A 17,565-nucleotide genomic window follows, 5' to 3' on the forward strand; every position below is an offset into this window, starting at 1 on the left:
AGTCACAATGGTATAAAAAAAAATTCCATCTATACAAATCCATTTTATAAAATTCTACATTACTAGGGTTTTCAAATTCGACTTCAATATACAATGAGAAACATTTCCAATTTGCGAGCAAGGTCAATATGGTGTGTTTACATACATTGTCTAATTATGCGCTCAAATTTTAACTGACTATGTTGGAGTTTTCACATTCCACATTACTAGGGTTTTTAAATGGAAAATAACTAGGGTTTTCAAATTACACAAAACTAGGGTTTTCATATTGCACAAAACTAGGGTTTTCAAATTGCACAAAATTAGGTTATTTCAAATTGCACAATCTTTTCCACCTTTATGCACAAAATTCACAATATGTCCCTAAATGACTCTTGGAAGTGAGTTGCAACTCATCATAAAATTCAAATTGAGACTTGGATGGGAAAATCATTGGTTTTGTTAGACTCATGACACAGGGTTACAATTAGGAAATCTTCTATTCATGTCCATATTCATATTGTATGACAAATATCCACTTTAAAGTGTTTATGTTTTGTTCATGGCCTTGATAATGGCCCATTAGCTCAAGAGACATAAATTATGGCTTAAATACCTCAATTGCTTACTTAACCATCATCTCATACTCACCCCTAGTGCAAAAAATGTCATGTCATTTTCCATATCCCACTTTAAGAAAGATGATATCCTAAACGAGGGATGTTGTGTGGTTTGAGGTCTTGTTCATGTAGCTTGGTCCCTAGAAGATTCACCTAGGACCTAAGGGCTTTATTTTCATGCCATACGCACTAGCAAGGTCTTGAGACCCATCCTTACAATGCAAAGCATTATAGGAGCAACCATATCCCACTTAGAGGCAAGACATCCTCAGTTTCTAAGCTTGCCCAATGGGGAATCACACTAGCACATCAACATAAATGTGTATTCAATATATATACTAATAAATATGTGTTGGTCTGTATAGTGGAATATATACTAATATAATATGTTGGTGTGTGTGTGTGTATATTTATATATATTGATACATATAGTATTATATGCATATATGTGTGTGCACATTGTTCTATATAATGATATCTTACGAGGTATATGTTGGTATGTATTTTGGCATATATATTGACATAATATGTCAATATATAAATTGGTATACATGCCAACATATACCCAGTAATATGTCGGCATATATATTTTTAATCTTTTATACTTACATGTATATAAATATATGCATATGTACTATTCTATGTATACAAGTATATGTATATGTGCGCTGGTATATATACTGACATATTATGTAAGTATATACTAGGTATATGCCCATATATATACCTGTAGATATATCGATATTATGTTGGTATATGTGTATATATCAACACATACACCTAGCAATATGTCAATATATATGGTAACATATATATTGACACATATAACTAGTATATATACCAACACACACACACACACACACACAAGTATATATACTAACATATTATGCATATATATTCTAGCATATATATTGATACATATACCTAGTATATATACCAACACACATATATTGAATAAATATTTATGTATGTATACTAGTGGTGGTCCTCATTGGGAAGGTTTCGAAAATGAGGATATTTGGCCTTTAAGTGGAATATGGTTGCTCCTATAATGCCTTGGATTGTATAAATGGGTCTCAAGGCCTTTCCAATGGGCATGAGAGGAAAATAAGACCCTTAGGCTCTAGATGAAGCCTCTAGGGACCAAGGGACATGAACAAGACCTCAAACCATAAAACATACATTGTATATAATATCGTCATTCTTAACGTGGGACATGGACATTGATATGGGGTTTTGTGCACTAGGGATAAACTGAAGTTTTGTGAATTAGGGATGAGTTTGAGACCATGGTTGAGGAATAAATTTAGGGACACTAACTTAAGTTTCTTGAGCTAAAGGGCCATGATCAAGGCCATGACCACAACATGGATTCTTTAAAATGTATCTTTGTGATACAAGATGGATATGGACATGATTAGGAGTTTTTGCACAGTAGGGATGTGTGTATTGGGCCTTTAAGTAGATAAGGGCCTTATACCATAGATGGATATATAAGGTTCATTGGTTCTTGAAGTGATATCAAACCATATCAAACCATAATATGTACCCTTTAGAGGTGATCTTGGCCTCAAAGTGGAATATGTGTACCATTATGAAGTCTTGTGTACTAGGATGGTTCTCTTAAGGCATTGGTCAAGGTCAAGGGAAGAAAATAGGTCCCTTAGGTCCTTGATGAATCCTTAAAGGATCAAGGGCCTTGAGGCATTAACTATGGTTAGGGGAGAAATCTAGAGAATTAGACACTACACAAAGATTAGGATTGAGTGGTATACTTTTATACTTTCATATGTATACAATTATATGCATATATACTATTATATGTATATAGGTTTATGTATATGTGTGTTGGTATATATACTAGTACATATACTAACATAATATGTTGATATATACACTAATATATATACCCACTATATATACTCACATAGCATGGTGATATATATAGTTAGTATATATATTGATATAAACAACATAATATGTCGATATGTATGTTGATATATATATTATCCTAATATGCCAATCTATATATTGGTATATATACTAGTAAATATATACCTCAAATATGTGTTGATATATATACTAGTACATAGATTAACATATTATATGTTGGTATATATACTAGTGTATATACCAACATACTAGGTTTGTTCCTGTTATCACTTAGATTTTCCTTAGAAGTTATTTAAAAGAAGGAAAGTGTCCAAGGTAACTACAAACCAATCTTTTAAGTACAAATCCTAGCCGATCTACACTTAGAGAGGGCTCTCTCTTTATAATTTAGTGTTGTTTTGATATGATATTAGGCTAGTTATTAATGCTTAAGGAATTTGTTTTGATTTGTTTGGTGGAATTAAGGAAACAGATGGGTAGAGTAGGTAAATCAGTCAAACTGGTCCACCACTCATTATTCGGTAATTTCATCCTGATCATCTTCCTATAAACTTCATCAGCTTCTGTGTACTTAGCAAAATTGGGTTTGTTGGTGAATAGATGTTTTACTTCATGTTCTATGTAAAATAGATTCTCCAAGCCATCATAAAGTACCTTCCCTATAGGTAATGCTTTTGCTCCCGAAGAACTTGCTTGGCTTTTGGATTGTTTGTGCAATATGTCAATGTAGTCTTCTTGTTTCATTAACTTGTCATGTATAACCGGTGGGCTAGGAAGGCCTTTTTCTCTCAAAATGCCATTTTTAACATGAAGCTATCTATGTCTGCCTGAATACTCTGACACCTTTTCTCTAGATTAAGCATTAAGTTCCTTTTAGTAAGAACTTTCTTTATTTAAATTATAGTAGCTGTTCTATCTTCAATCTCTAACTCATCCAACTAGTACCTATTCCTACTGTTCAAAAAATTAATCCACTGATTTGCCTCTTCAAGCTTATCTCCAAGTTCTTATTTAGTTTTTTGTATAGCTTCCACAACTACTTTTATTAATTCAGTCTGTTAAAAAATTACCTGGATAGTAGGCCAAATATCATTGATGGAATCAATGTTATTGGCCCACAATATATTTCTCATGTCTCCCAATGGTTTTTCTAATGTCAAATCCTTCTCCAGGACTTTGATTCTTTCCTCCATCCTTCGGTTTTTTCTTTCTTCTTCTTTATTCTGAATTTGGGAAAGCTCATAGTTTGTTTCCAAACTAGTCATTTGTTCTCTGAGCTTTTTCAATTATGTGGCCTGGATACTCGTTTGCTCCATGGCTTTAATCAATTCACCTATTTTTTCTGCTGATGTCCCTGCACTGGTTGATGTACCTGTGGTTGAAGTAGTCCCTGCTACTGGTAATGATGTCATTGGTGGAAGTGTTGGCGCCAAGGAAGTTGCCAGAGTGGAAGGTGCTGCTGTAGAAACTATGGGTATGATAGTCTAAGGAGCGGTGTCCAACTCACTCTGCTTAGACTGTATTGCTTTATCCAATTCTTTTTTAGTTTATTTTAACTGATCATTTAACTTAAGGACCAAGTCCATAAGTTCTTTCTCCTTTTTCTTCTCTATAAATTCTGCAGTTTGAGGATGGTGGAGAGGAGGGATCTTAAGCTACTTCTTCAGTGCAGCTATATCATCATTCTTCTTTTTAATCAACTGCTCTGCTGCTTTGACATCTTTGGGATCATGTCCCAACTCTATCACCAAGTCTTCTAAGGTTTTTATCTTGGTGTCTTTAGCCTGAGAGAAGGCCTTTTCCAGTTGAAGCTATGCAGAGGTATTGGTCAATGAGTTCTGCAATTAATGTGCTGTGATGGCTTTATTAGTCAATGTGGAATATACCATCTCACCAGTTTGTTTGTGCAGTTCTATTTGGTCAATAGGATGAATATCCTTTGCCAAAACTTCAAAATTAGTCTTTAAATAATCAGCCATGGATCTTGGCTATTGCACAGTTGGCTTGAGGAAGCTTATCTACATCTTTCCTTCATTTATATCAAAAGCTGACATCAACCTTGTCTGGTTGGTTGGAGCCATTCTGAGATAGTAAGCATAGGTATGAGCTTTCAGTTTCTCATTCCTTGCTTTAATTTCTTTATATTTTTCTTTTATGTCCTGGCTTTGTCCTGAAAGAGCTCTGAATGAAGACACCTATGTGCTCTGTTGTCTTTCCAATGCTTGTATTTGTGAAGTAGATGGTGTCCCTCCTGTTGGAATGGTTGGCCTGTTATCACTCCTTTCGGCCACTGTGTTGCCTGTTGTTTCCTCGCTGTACTCTTCCTCTGCATATGGGTTTAACCTTTGCCTTTTAGCAAAAGTTTGATCAATAGGCATAGTAGAAGGAGTGGCCTCATCTCGGCTTCTCTTTGGATTTTTCTCCTCATTCAGAGGGGTTTGCAAAATGGGAGGGTTGCTCATGTTTGGTTTTGTTTGGTCTAGCTCCTCCGAAATTTCTGGTTGCTCTAAATCTTCTGCCTGTTTTGATGACTTTTGTTGCTCTGACGACTGAGTGCTATGTTCCTATGACTGCTGTTGTGATGAAGTTCCTCTAGGCACTTGTACAAACAAATCTTCGTCAAGCCTTCTTTCTAAATCCACCAATACATTATCAACTGCAACTTGTGTACTATCTTGATCTACTAGAATGCCTTCCACCCATTCATATTGGTTGGCATATTGTTCAATTTCTGGAATCCTATGGTGGATATAGGGAGACAACTTATTTTTCTGCCTTCTGTTACAAATGAAGTTGTGGGGGTCATAGGCCCACATGAAACTCTATTTTAATCTCAGTCTTTGGAGGATCTCATCTGCCTCCTTTCCTACTTCTCTATTATTGCAAATAAATGGGCCTAGATGATCTTTTATTCTTAGTTGGGCCTTCTTCTTGGTTTTGACAAATTGAATCTCATCAGAATTGATCATTTGCCTGTAGTACTCCAGAGAAAATAATTGCATGGGGAGATATCTAGGTAATTTGTAAGGAGGCATCTCACAACCATAAATCCTGATTTCATTATGGTTTTGGTACAAGTACCAATCCCCTACTTTGTATTGTTTAGACAACTGGAGAACCCTCTTAATGTCTGTGCTGATTCTGGGAGGGGGGCTTCCTAGTAACATTGTAGTCACTGGATGTAAAAATAAGTTAATAAAATCTATGTATGGATAAGGAGAAGAACTATACTTGTGGAATAGAGAGGTCCAGAAGATGACAGATATAGGATTCCCTCTAGCATCAAGTTTTTGGATAGAGAAGGGAAACTTATCAGTTTGGTAGTAGAGAAACAAATGATACAGGACTGATGAATACTTGAACACTCTTTCATTTTCTAACCTCATAAACTGATCATACATTTTATCTACGATGAATTTTGCATAATCAAACTTGACTGCAGGAGGTTGACCAGGAGTAAAAATAGACATGAAGGCAAAAATAATCTCATCTACATATTCATTAGTGGTAAAACCTAAAATGCATGATATCGTTGTTGTGATATCTTTGCTCAGATTAGAAAAGATGACTGACATGTAAGGAGGGGGGGTCTTTTGGCATGAGTCTTTCTTCAGCAATGAAAGTCTGGAGAATTTGGGTACTTCTGGAACTAGATAGCTTAGGGAATCTTTCAAGCAAGTCAATAATGGTAAGGGGGGTGAGGTCTTGACCAGGTTGTAACTGTAACATTTCATTTATGGATTCAGAAGTGATAGTAAACAGAACTTTCTGGTCTGGGGACATTACAACTCTCATCGTAGGGTCATAATTTGCATGACAGTAATGAATAATCTCGAGGAAGACATGAACACTGGGGAATTGATACTTGGGTAGGTTTGATTCCCAGAGGCCTATCTTATCTGCATGGTTCAAATAGTTGTCTCGGTGTCTGCAATGCAATTTTAGAGGGGATTCTTCAAAGGTGAGGTCTTTTATCTAAAAATCTTTGTCAGCCAAGGGAAGATGGTCTAAATCTCTGTGGGGAGTGGTAATTGGCATGACATTTAAGGAAACTGGGGCATCCATCCTTGGTTCTTGTGGATTCAAGGACGATAGCAGAGGGTTTTAGGGAATTATGGAAAACTGGGTTGTCTCAGAGAGTTTCAAGACTGTCAACAACTTAATTTCACTAAATTACTTAATTTATAAAGCAATTCAGCTCAGGTTCAGTATGAAAATAGGGTTTCTCGGTTGAAAACGGGGTAAATACCTGGTGTTGGTTGTAAAAATGGATTAATGGCACTGGTGCAATGTTCGCAGGGAGAGCACGGTTTCGCACTAGTAATCTGGAGTTCAACGGCTTTTGGAGGTTGACAGTTGAAGGAAGGTTGATAGTTTGAATGTACTCTACGCGTGCATGGGGAACCAGAGGTTCTTTTCTTGGTAAAACAAAAATAATGAGTATTTTTGGTTTTATTTGCAAAGTCATTGATTTTGGTGGGTATAATGGGAAAGCGACAGTTGGCGCCAACTTACGGAGGTGATGTTTTGTTGTTTAGCGAGGGTGGTAAGCAGAATTTATCGCATCACTTTTGAGGGCTTGGTGGTATTGGGAGAGGTTCGCCCGATGCCATTCATTGGGCAACATGTAGCAGTGGGTGAACAGTAAAACCGCTAACATCGGGTGGGTAAAGTTCGGCATTGGAGGCCGCCCGATATGAGCATCAACCGTTAGATATGAAGGGGTCAGATCGTACAGTGATCAGGGCAATGATTTGATCGGGAGTTAACCGAGGGGCCCGACGGGATAATAATTGTGGATTAAGGATATTTACTGATGTCGGGGATGATTTGGAGGACAGTTATTAATTAATCACAGTTTGACTAATTAATCCCTTTTAACATGGCAGAGGGTTATGGTTCTTCATTAATCGCACATCGATTAATTAATCCATCTAATTATTTTATTATGGTTTATATTTCAAACCATTGGGGCAGGGTATTAATATATGGAATTTTAATAATATAAATGGGAAAGGGGTGTATTTTAGGGATTTAAATACATAAATAAAATTAGATGTTAATATGAAAAAGAAAATGGAAACACGCTAAGTAAAATGATTTTGAAATATATTGACATTTCTGTATTTGATCATCCTAACTTAGGCTTAAGTGCATTTATGGGTTTTTATATGAGGGTAATTACTTTTCCTAGGCAAATAGTGATTTTACCTTAGGAAAAGGGGGTTTTTAGGGAAAATGAACAAATGATAGAGGGGGTGAATGTTGATGAGGGGGTTTTAGTATTTAAACCTCATAAGTTATTGGGCCGAGGGTCCGGTCCCTCAGAAGTCAGAGAAATGCTCTGAGCCCCTTTAACTTAAGGTTTTTAGGTACCCTTGATTGTTATTTGTGGGAATTAGTGAAATAAGGGGTAAAATGAATGAGGGGAAATTAATCACTTGACTTTGTAAATGTTTCCTTGTTATCCATACTTTTGAAACAATATGATGATGAAAGTAAATGATGTAAGTTTTGACTAATCATTCATCATACATAATCCTCCAACCATTCATCTACTTACCCATCTACACATCCTACCATTTTTTCTACTTTTTATTAGGGTGCAATTAAACTGGCAAACCCTTATCAAACTTTTCTTTTCTTTTACAATAAAAAATCTATCTAAGTCTATCCTTATTACATCCAAGGGCTCAGATTAAACTGTTGAGCTCCTTTTATTCACTCTACCTATCTACTTATCTGCCAAGATTAAACTGTTTGGTCAAATTTTATTCTCTATCTATGAACATAGAAATTGAAAACATGAAATAGCCAAGTTTACACTATTTAACCATTCTCGGATTGTGGCATAAGTGACAAGCTGCACAAACCTTTTTATTTTTCATCAAAGTAAATGGTAGTGGCATTTAGACTTGCACACTTTCATGATCTCTTTCTTTTTCTTGGGGTTCATTTTCTTTCATTTCTTTTTTGACCTTTTCTTTATTCTTTTTGTCCTTTGATTTTTCTTTTAGGGCATACCCTCTTTACATTATTTATTTATTTATTTATTTTTTGGTTGAGTTTTTGAATATGGAAAACATTTGCAGAAAGCAAAGGTATGTATATATTACAGAGATAAACTAAGTCAATCATAAATTATGGCACCTATTGGTATAGGAACATAACAGTTCCACACAATGATTTCACTGCTAAAGTCTACAAAGGAATACATACTCTATCCTCCTCTAGGTTTGAACCTGTGACCTCTTAGGAGGAAACATATGCTCTTAACAATTAGGAATACTCAAGATGTATATACATCATACTAACATATTATATATAACATATAAATTCTAAGCTCCATTCTACATTCTTGATATATATTAAAGCAAACTTTGAACCTTGTTACTTCCATAATTCCCTAATTTAATGTGTGCCTTAACTTCTTGTAATAATAATAGAATGGGGATCATGTAATGGAGAGCCATGATGTGTTGGGATGAAGCTAATATGGCTCATATCCTTGTACCCTCTCCTCTCTTTCCCATCATTACATGCACTTACTTCCATTTCTACTTGTCTACTATCTTCCCATACATCCCTAACACCTTGAACTTGATTTTTCAATTTTCCTTTCTAAAGACTAATAAAAAAAATGTAACACATATTATAAAAATATTAACTTATATAAATTTTATAGATATTTTAAAGACCTATAAATTTCACAATTTTCATTATCATAAACTAATAAAAGATGTAGGACTACTTTTATAATACTAACCATATACATTTTAAATTTTCTTTAAATATGTAAGGGTGGAAAAATTGAGAGGAGTAATTCTTTATCTTGGGAGAAAAATAGAATCCAATTTTGCATAGGGATTAGGAGAAGTCACTATAACTAGGTAAAATCTTACTCACCACGTAAGGGATACTGATTGCAAAGGAGGAAATTGCCAACTTGCTTAAAATTGATGGAGATTCCATGACCACCATTAAATCCATGAATGCTTTGTGATATTGGAGGGCATGAACTTGACAAACATTATCATTTGGATTAAAAAGGATTCCAATTTCCTTTCACATTCCTCCTATTTCCATGTCAAAAGACACCTCAATTATGTCATGGACAAGTGGGCTAACATAGCTTGAGACCTTGAGATTGGAATACTAATGAAAAATGGGGGTAATACAACATGTTATATCCCACAACTCTACATTCAGATTGATGGTTTCACATCATATTTATTTTGTCATGAGTAAGTAGATAGTTCATCATTCCATTTGTACCAGTTTGGAAGATTGAAGGATCCCATTATATTAAGTGTTTCATCAATGAGATAATGGAGTGTGTAGGTGTTAGAATTGGGAAGTATCACATCCTAGTTTTGGTAGGGATAACAACCTTGGTATGTCTGTTAATTCTCTTAGACCTCCTATCAATAATGTCCATGCAAGCTAGAAGGCATAGTCGTGTAATAGGAACTGTGCTTTGCTCTAATCCCTTGTTGAAATCCTAGCTGATGGCGTTTGCGGAGGGGGCCCTTCCCCCTCCCCTCCACCCTTCTATGGAAGATGAGGCAGAAACCTTCTAGGCTCTGGTAGCCTCTTTTCTAAAGCGTCAAAAAACTGTTGGGAACCAGTCCAAGTTCATGAAAACAAACGAGGAATTCAGATAAATTGCTCTCCTAATTGGGGCAAGGTGAGCCACGTTGGATTACTCTGAGTGGGAACTGATAGGGAAATTCAAGGGCATGTGGCCCTCACCAAAATTGATCAAGGCATGGACTAAAATCTCCTGGAAACCTAAAATTAAAGGAAATCTTGAAATATTTGCAGTTGGAAATGGGTTTTTTGCATTCTTGTTTGAGCTCCACGAGGATAGATGTGATATTTTGTAATGGCCCTTATTTTCTTGGGTCATGAGGGATGTATTTGAATAAGTGGACACTTGGCTTCAATCTAGATGAAGATGTCCCAACAATCATTCCATTCCAAGTGAAGCTTCCTCATCTCCCCTTGTCATGTTAGAGTGATGACTACCTTAGAGCGACTGGAAATGACATCATAAAATATATAGATAAAGCTGAACTGAGGGGATCAAAATTTTCCTATGAAAATATATGTTTGGAAGTGGACTTGGAGAAAGGGCTCCCAATAGAAGTTAACTTAACCCTGGGAGAACGGAAGCACATCCATATTTTGAACTATGAACAAATCCCCTTTAAATGTAGGCATTGCACGAATGTGGTCACTTTGCTCAGGACTGCTTGAAGAATCATTTTGCCTCCGATTCTGAACATCCTTCACCTGCTAAAGGCCAATGGCAGATGCAGAAGAGGAAGGGGATTAAGGGCCTTGTTGCAGGAGCTAAAACCCCAATGAATAAAGGTGATAACATGACAATAACATTGACAAATCCCTTTAACGTGTTGGATAAAGATAAAGATCTAAGTGAGAATGAGGAAGGTCAGGGAGAAGGCAAAGAGATAATTCATAATGGGGATGAAGAAGAAGAAATGGAGGAAGGAGAAATGAAGCAAAACACCCCTCTAAGGAATGATCCTTTGGTTTCAATGCCCAGAAAGGATATGCCACCAAACCAGAAGACCCCTCTTTAGCTACAAAGTCCTTCGAATATGGATAAGGATATTGTCGAGGTACTCACAAGGAATATGGCCCAGAATCTCATATGGGAAGATGAAGGCAGTAGACAAGAGATTGACAACTCTCAAAGGAAAGGAAGGCCAAAGAACCAAACCCTAAGGGAGAAAGAGGCATAATAGAATAAAAAACTGTGAAGTCATCCCATAATAACAGAGATATTAAAAAACAAAGGGACTAAAGGAAAAACCGGAAAGGATGGTGGGTCTTCGCAAAACCCCATTTTAAAATGATTATTTTATCATCGAATATTATGGGTTTGGAGAGCCCTATTAAATCCATGATATAAAATATTTGGTAAAGCAAGAATCCCCTTGTATTCTTTTTCTGTAAGAGATGAAAATGGAGGAATAAGAGGTCTGCAAGTTAGCTAGAGATTTCTGGAGAGATAGTGTGGGTATTGTAAAACATGCTAGAGGTGCATCTGGAGGTCTCTGTACTTTCTGGTCTCCTTTCCACTTTTCCTATGTTTAGAGTGTGAAGCACCAGTTTTGGATATTGGTAGTATTAGATAACAAGTTAAGTGGGAAATAATATTTGTGATAAATGTATACACTCCCATTATGTATGGGAAAAAGGTAGAGTTTTGGGACTCTATTGATGAGACAAGAGTGAGAGGGAGGTATCAAAACTACATAATAAGAGGTGACTTCAATACGGTGCTTAGAACCTTAAATAAAAGAGGGGGATCCTTGGTTTGAGATTCATTCAGGGATCATATGGAAGATTTGATATCATATTGGGATTTGATCAATGTGGCACCGAAGGTGGGTAAATATACTTTGACAAATAGAAGGAATAGGGAGGCTCATATTGCAGTGTGACTAGACAAATTCCTGGTCCATAGTGATTCGCTCCTCAAGGGTCTTGAATGCTCATCCTCTATCATTTCAAATGGAATTTTAGACCATCACCCAATAATCTTGTTGTTAGATAAAGCGGAAAATTATGGACCAACTCCATTTCGTTTTAATTTAGCATGGGTCCAAGAAGAAGAAGTGCATGACCTTATAATAGAAGCATGGAAAAACTCGGTCTAGGGATCTCCATCCTACATATGGGAATCAAATCTTTGAAATGTCAAAAATGTTCTTAGGAAATGTATGAAGGAAACATTCAAGCCTCTAGTGGAAAAAGAAAGGACTCCTTGATCAGCTGGATATTCATTATAAAATGACAAAAAAGGCTCTGATAGAATATCGACACCTTTGAAAGGAAAGAGAACTGACGAAGGAAATATTTATAGCCAATTGATAGGAGGAAGCACTGTGGAAAATCAAATCAAGGAGTCTCTGGCTCAAAAAAGGGGACCTGAATACTACCTTCTTCCAAAAAAATGGCAAAAGAAAGGGAAGTTAGAAATAAGGTAACCAAAAATTTTAGACTTCAAGGAAATTAAGAAAGAAGCTTTCCAACATTTCAAAAATTTATATTTAGAAGAGCAGGTCCCCATGGATTGGGAAAATGACTTTCTAAGTTATCTCCCTTCAGTAATTTCTCATCTGCAAATTTAGATATGATGAAGTCAATCGTGGAGGATGAACTTCTAGGGGAAATAAATTCGCTCAATTCGGATAAAGCATCGGGGCCAGATGGATTCCCTATTTGTTTTTATCATGCCTTTTGGTCCTTAATCAAATTTTATCTCCTTAAAATACTAATTTTTTCTCACGAGAAGAAAAAATTGGGAGGATGCACAAATTCAAATTTCTTGGCTCTTATTCCAAAAGAATTGAATTCGAAGAGTTTTTCCAGGTTTCAGCCAAGCTCTCTTTGTAATTCTTTATACAAAATTCTAACCAAAATTATGGCCAATAGACTGAAACCACTCCTTCTATCCTTTATCTCAGAGTATCGGGGTGGATTTATACAAAGCAAAGAAGTGGGACATGAAAGAATGGTCGTCAAGATAGATATGGCTAACGCCTTTGACCAGGTAAATCACTCCTTTCTTTTCTCTGTATTATGTAAGCTTGGGTTTAGTCAAGATTTTGTTCATTGGATAAAGGCATGCATTGATTGCCCCTGTCTCGCCCCCCTTATTACTAGGTGTCTGACCCCTTTCTTTTTGGCCTCTTGGGGCTTGAGGCAGGGTTTCCCTCTATCCCCTCTCCTATATATCATCATGGTTGAAAGTTTGAGCATAAGAATTGAAGCGGAAAGGGTGTTTGGTCACTTTCCAAAATTCAGAATAACCAGGAATGTCAAGGATATCAACCACTCACAGTTTGCAGATGATACTCTTCTCCTGGGGGGGCATCCAAAATCATTGCTTCCTATTCTAAAAAGGCATTAGATTGCTATTTGAGACTATTTGGGGGTTTGGTGAACAAGAAAACATGTCTTATTCTTGGATGGAATAGTTTTAAAAGCACCCTAATTGAAATATCTCGTGTTCTTGAATTCCCGTTAGCAAAAAATTGGAGATATTTTGCATATCTTATTCTTCCTATTTCTCTGGGTTCTTCCAATGGTGAGGATTGGGAAGTGGTTCTTCAAAAAATTCAAAAACGAATTCATTCATGGGGAACAAGGTGGTTAAATGTTGCAGGGAAATCTATTCTCATAAAATCTATCTTATCTTCTCTTCGCATATATATTGGTTCTGGTCTTTTGGCTCCCAAAAGTATAATGAATAGTATCAGTGACATGATAAGAAAATTCTTATGGTAGGGGGAAGAAACAACGAGAAACGGTTCCACTTGATAAACTAGAATACAATAAGATTTCCAAAAACATTTGGGGGATTAGAAATTAAAGATCCAGAATTCATGAACCTAGCCCTAGGAGCTAAGTTGGTATGGATATTACTGACAACTCCAAGGAATGGTGGAAGCAAGTCTTTATCAAGAAATATTTCCATAAGATTTTTCTTCTCAGACCGAAGGAAGAAATATGGGAAGGGACGGGAACGAAAATATGGAACCTTTGCAAAGCCTCAACTTCTGTGGTTCTAAAAAATCTGGGGTGGTAGGTGGGGAATAGGCGATGTATTAGAATATGGAAATATGGATTGCTCCCTTAGGAGACATTGTGTTAATCTACTGAGATGAAAGGAACTAACAAGTTGGATGGAGGCGCAAGGGATTAGTAGACTGGAAGATATCTCTGTTTGGGATAATTTTGGGAATGGGTGGGTTGGTATTGCCCACATCTCCCCCCTCAGTTTGTAGGTTTTAACCCTGTACATAAATTACGTACATACAAATTCTAAAAATAGAAAATAAACAACGTCAAGAGCATAAAACATAAAACATATGTACACAAAGATTTTCCCCTGGATCCCAAAACCAGGACTACCAAATTGATTTTTCATGATATTCCTTTCAATGTTACAATACATATATATATACATGTTGAAGCATCCATAAACCCCAATCCATTAACCCTGGATTAGAACATAACCATATTTTCCTTGACCAGATCTAAAAAATACCATGGACAAAGAAACCATCATGCCCAAAACCATGTGCGGAATCCATGCACAAAACCATAAGTAGGTCTGCCCACCTAATATAGGGTTAAAAAAAAAATTCCCAGGGCGCTACCCCGGACCCCATGTAGGGGGGCTACTTCCCTCCTACAAACCCCCCTGAAAGGGGGGGTTGCTGGCCCCCCTGTGACCCCCCTGCTACGCCCGACGCAACATACAGGGGGGGTACTTCCCTCCTTGTGACCCGCCACGCATGGGGTAGTCATGGAAAGAATATAACACACACCCAACACAGTGAACATTGTCGTGGAACATGGCTATCAAGGCCCTCAAAGGGTATGCGTCGATCGCTATCAACAGATTGGACCAGATAATTTTGAAAGTAGGTAAACAATGATACTATACAGTAAAATATGGGCATGAAATATTAATAAAAAACTTCTGTATCCTCGGGCCTCAAGAATCTGGGTTATATTTTTGAACAAGGATGGACTTCAAAAAGTAAATACCTTATATTGGGAGTTGATTCATGGTAAAATCTTAACAACAGAGAATCTAAAAGGAATGAAAATTTAGAGCCCATCTTGGTGCGTTCTATGTAGAAACGCAGAGGAAGACATTGCCCATGTTTTCCACCACTTCCCTTTCACCCTGAATGTTTGGAGGGAGGCCTTGCAACCCATTTTCCAACTCTGTGCTATCCCAACCAATTGGTCAAAAATGTTTGAAAATTGGTGCTCTCACCCTCCATGGAGTTATGGTTCATATTCAACTATTTCCAGGTGTCGGAATGCTATTTCAAAATACATTTGTTGGGTGGTCTAGCTTGCTGGAAATCATGCCATCTTTAGAGAAAGATATCCTAATGCCTCAACTATAGCTTGAAAATCCTCCCAACTGCTATTTTATGTTGTGTCAGCAAAGGGGTTTGACTCCAATGATAAGGATGTATATACGAAGGCAAAGAGAGAATGTCTTAAGGTCGAAAATCAAATAGATAGAAATGGAATCTCAATAAGAGGTCAAAAGAAGTTATCATATCTCATTCGTATTCCTAGATACCAATTTTAGAAATGGAAGGAAGCTTTGGGCTGGTATCAACTATTCTTTGATGGAGCGACAAAAGGGAATTCGAGGGAGGTTAGAGAGGGAGGGGTCTTTTTTTGCCTTGATGGAAAAGTATGGAAACAGTTTGCCTGGGTATTGGGAATAGCCACAAACAATCAGGAAGAAGCATATGAAGTATGGCAAGGGCTGAGATTGGAAAAAATCGAAGGAATAACCCAAATATTTGTTTTTGGGGACTCCCTTATTACTATCCAAAAATGTATATATTGGGCCAAAAACAAGGACCAAGATCTAAGTCCAATTTTGCAAATATTTTTTTAATGTTGGATAAGTTTGAATTCATAGAATTCTTCCATATAAGGAGGGAAAATAATAGGCCCACGGATGATCAAGAAAATTAGTTTGTCACCCTGGAGCAAGGCGACCTTAGGGTGGATGAGGGTGCACTAACAATATGTCACATCCAATGAAGTTATTTAATTGGAGATCCTCGATCGGTAGGAAGAAATCAGAGAAGTGTGAAATAACTGACAATATGATTAATGCTTAATGTATACACTGGTACATTTGTTATACGAAGGAAGGATTGGAGATTTGTTGGACCCTTCATCCTCTAGATGGACATTTATGAATAAACATGACATGAACAAGGACAAACGGAAGTTCATCGGTCGAGATTTAATTTAGAGAGGCAGCGAAGGAATGATGCCTTCTATGTTTGAGGAGGATTATTGCAAATCGTTAGTGTGGGAATTTTTCTTGAAGAAAGAAATAATGGAATTAAATCTATTTACAAGAAGAACATTAATGAAGGGCAATGATACAGAAGAAACCTCACTAGTTCAAATGGGGCCAAAATCCGACGGCTATTAGTCAGATATGTGACTTATTTGTGTTGGCTATTCAACACATTCGTGCTCATCAAATCGTTGTTGGAATTTTGTAGAATAGTCAATAGTTTATTAATCATCGGATATTCAACTATAAAAATGTCGATTAACCGACACATAAAAGGTCAAAATGGTCATTAAAAAAATGATGTTTATAAGTCAATTTTGCGACACTAAAAATCATCGGATATACGACGGGTCAAATGTCGCATATCTGACAGGGGTCGCACCAGTCCGCAGACGAATATTGAACACAAAGGTTATTTTTCATGACGGGAAAATCTAACATTTAGGCATCGGGTAACCAACGACATAGGTAAAATTTGCGACACAAGTGTTTCTGCTTCGACACTTGCAGGCCGACGGTTGAGTGTCAGATATGTGACGTACGAGAGTTCTGTCCGATAGGAGTGTTCAACTACCAACACTACCATTCTTCAATTCTAGCTTCAAATATCTAATGCATTCTACAACCAACATGCATTGAATATGCAATGACCTACAATTGTAGTCGAATATTCGACGAAGTCCTGCATTTAAAAAAAAATATAATACAGAGTACTATTTTGAAGACTATAAGAAATTACATCAGTCACCATAAGATCACCTTCTAAGCATAAGTATACTAGAAATTGCACCGAGACGTTGAAAAGAACACTCATATAAATTCATAACTCGATATTTCCAAAGTTAGGTCTTTGATCACACATGTCGAGTACAAAAAGGAAGTGACAATGAGTTGTGGCTCATAATCAGTGAAATATATCCTACTTTTATCAATTATATCAACAACTACATGAGCAAGAAGATGAGATAAGTCCCAAAGATAAAAATGCTATTGGGAATTACATTGTAATCATCATACATAGTGCACCAACCTCAATTAGTGAATTGCAACTTTTATGAGGAAGACAATTAACATATGAAAACCCCATGTGAATTAATTCTCTAAATCATTCTTTTCCCATAACATAACATCTATCAAAATTCCTCTCCCTCCTATAGAATTTTGATATTACAAGATAATGGACAC

The sequence above is a fragment of the Pinus tabuliformis genome, chromosome 6, assembly GCF_031772625.1.
Source record: "Pinus tabuliformis cultivar Carrire ecotype Pingquan chromosome 6, CPIR1, whole genome shotgun sequence".
Classification (NCBI taxonomy): Eukaryota; Viridiplantae; Streptophyta; class Pinopsida; order Pinales; family Pinaceae; genus Pinus; species Pinus tabuliformis.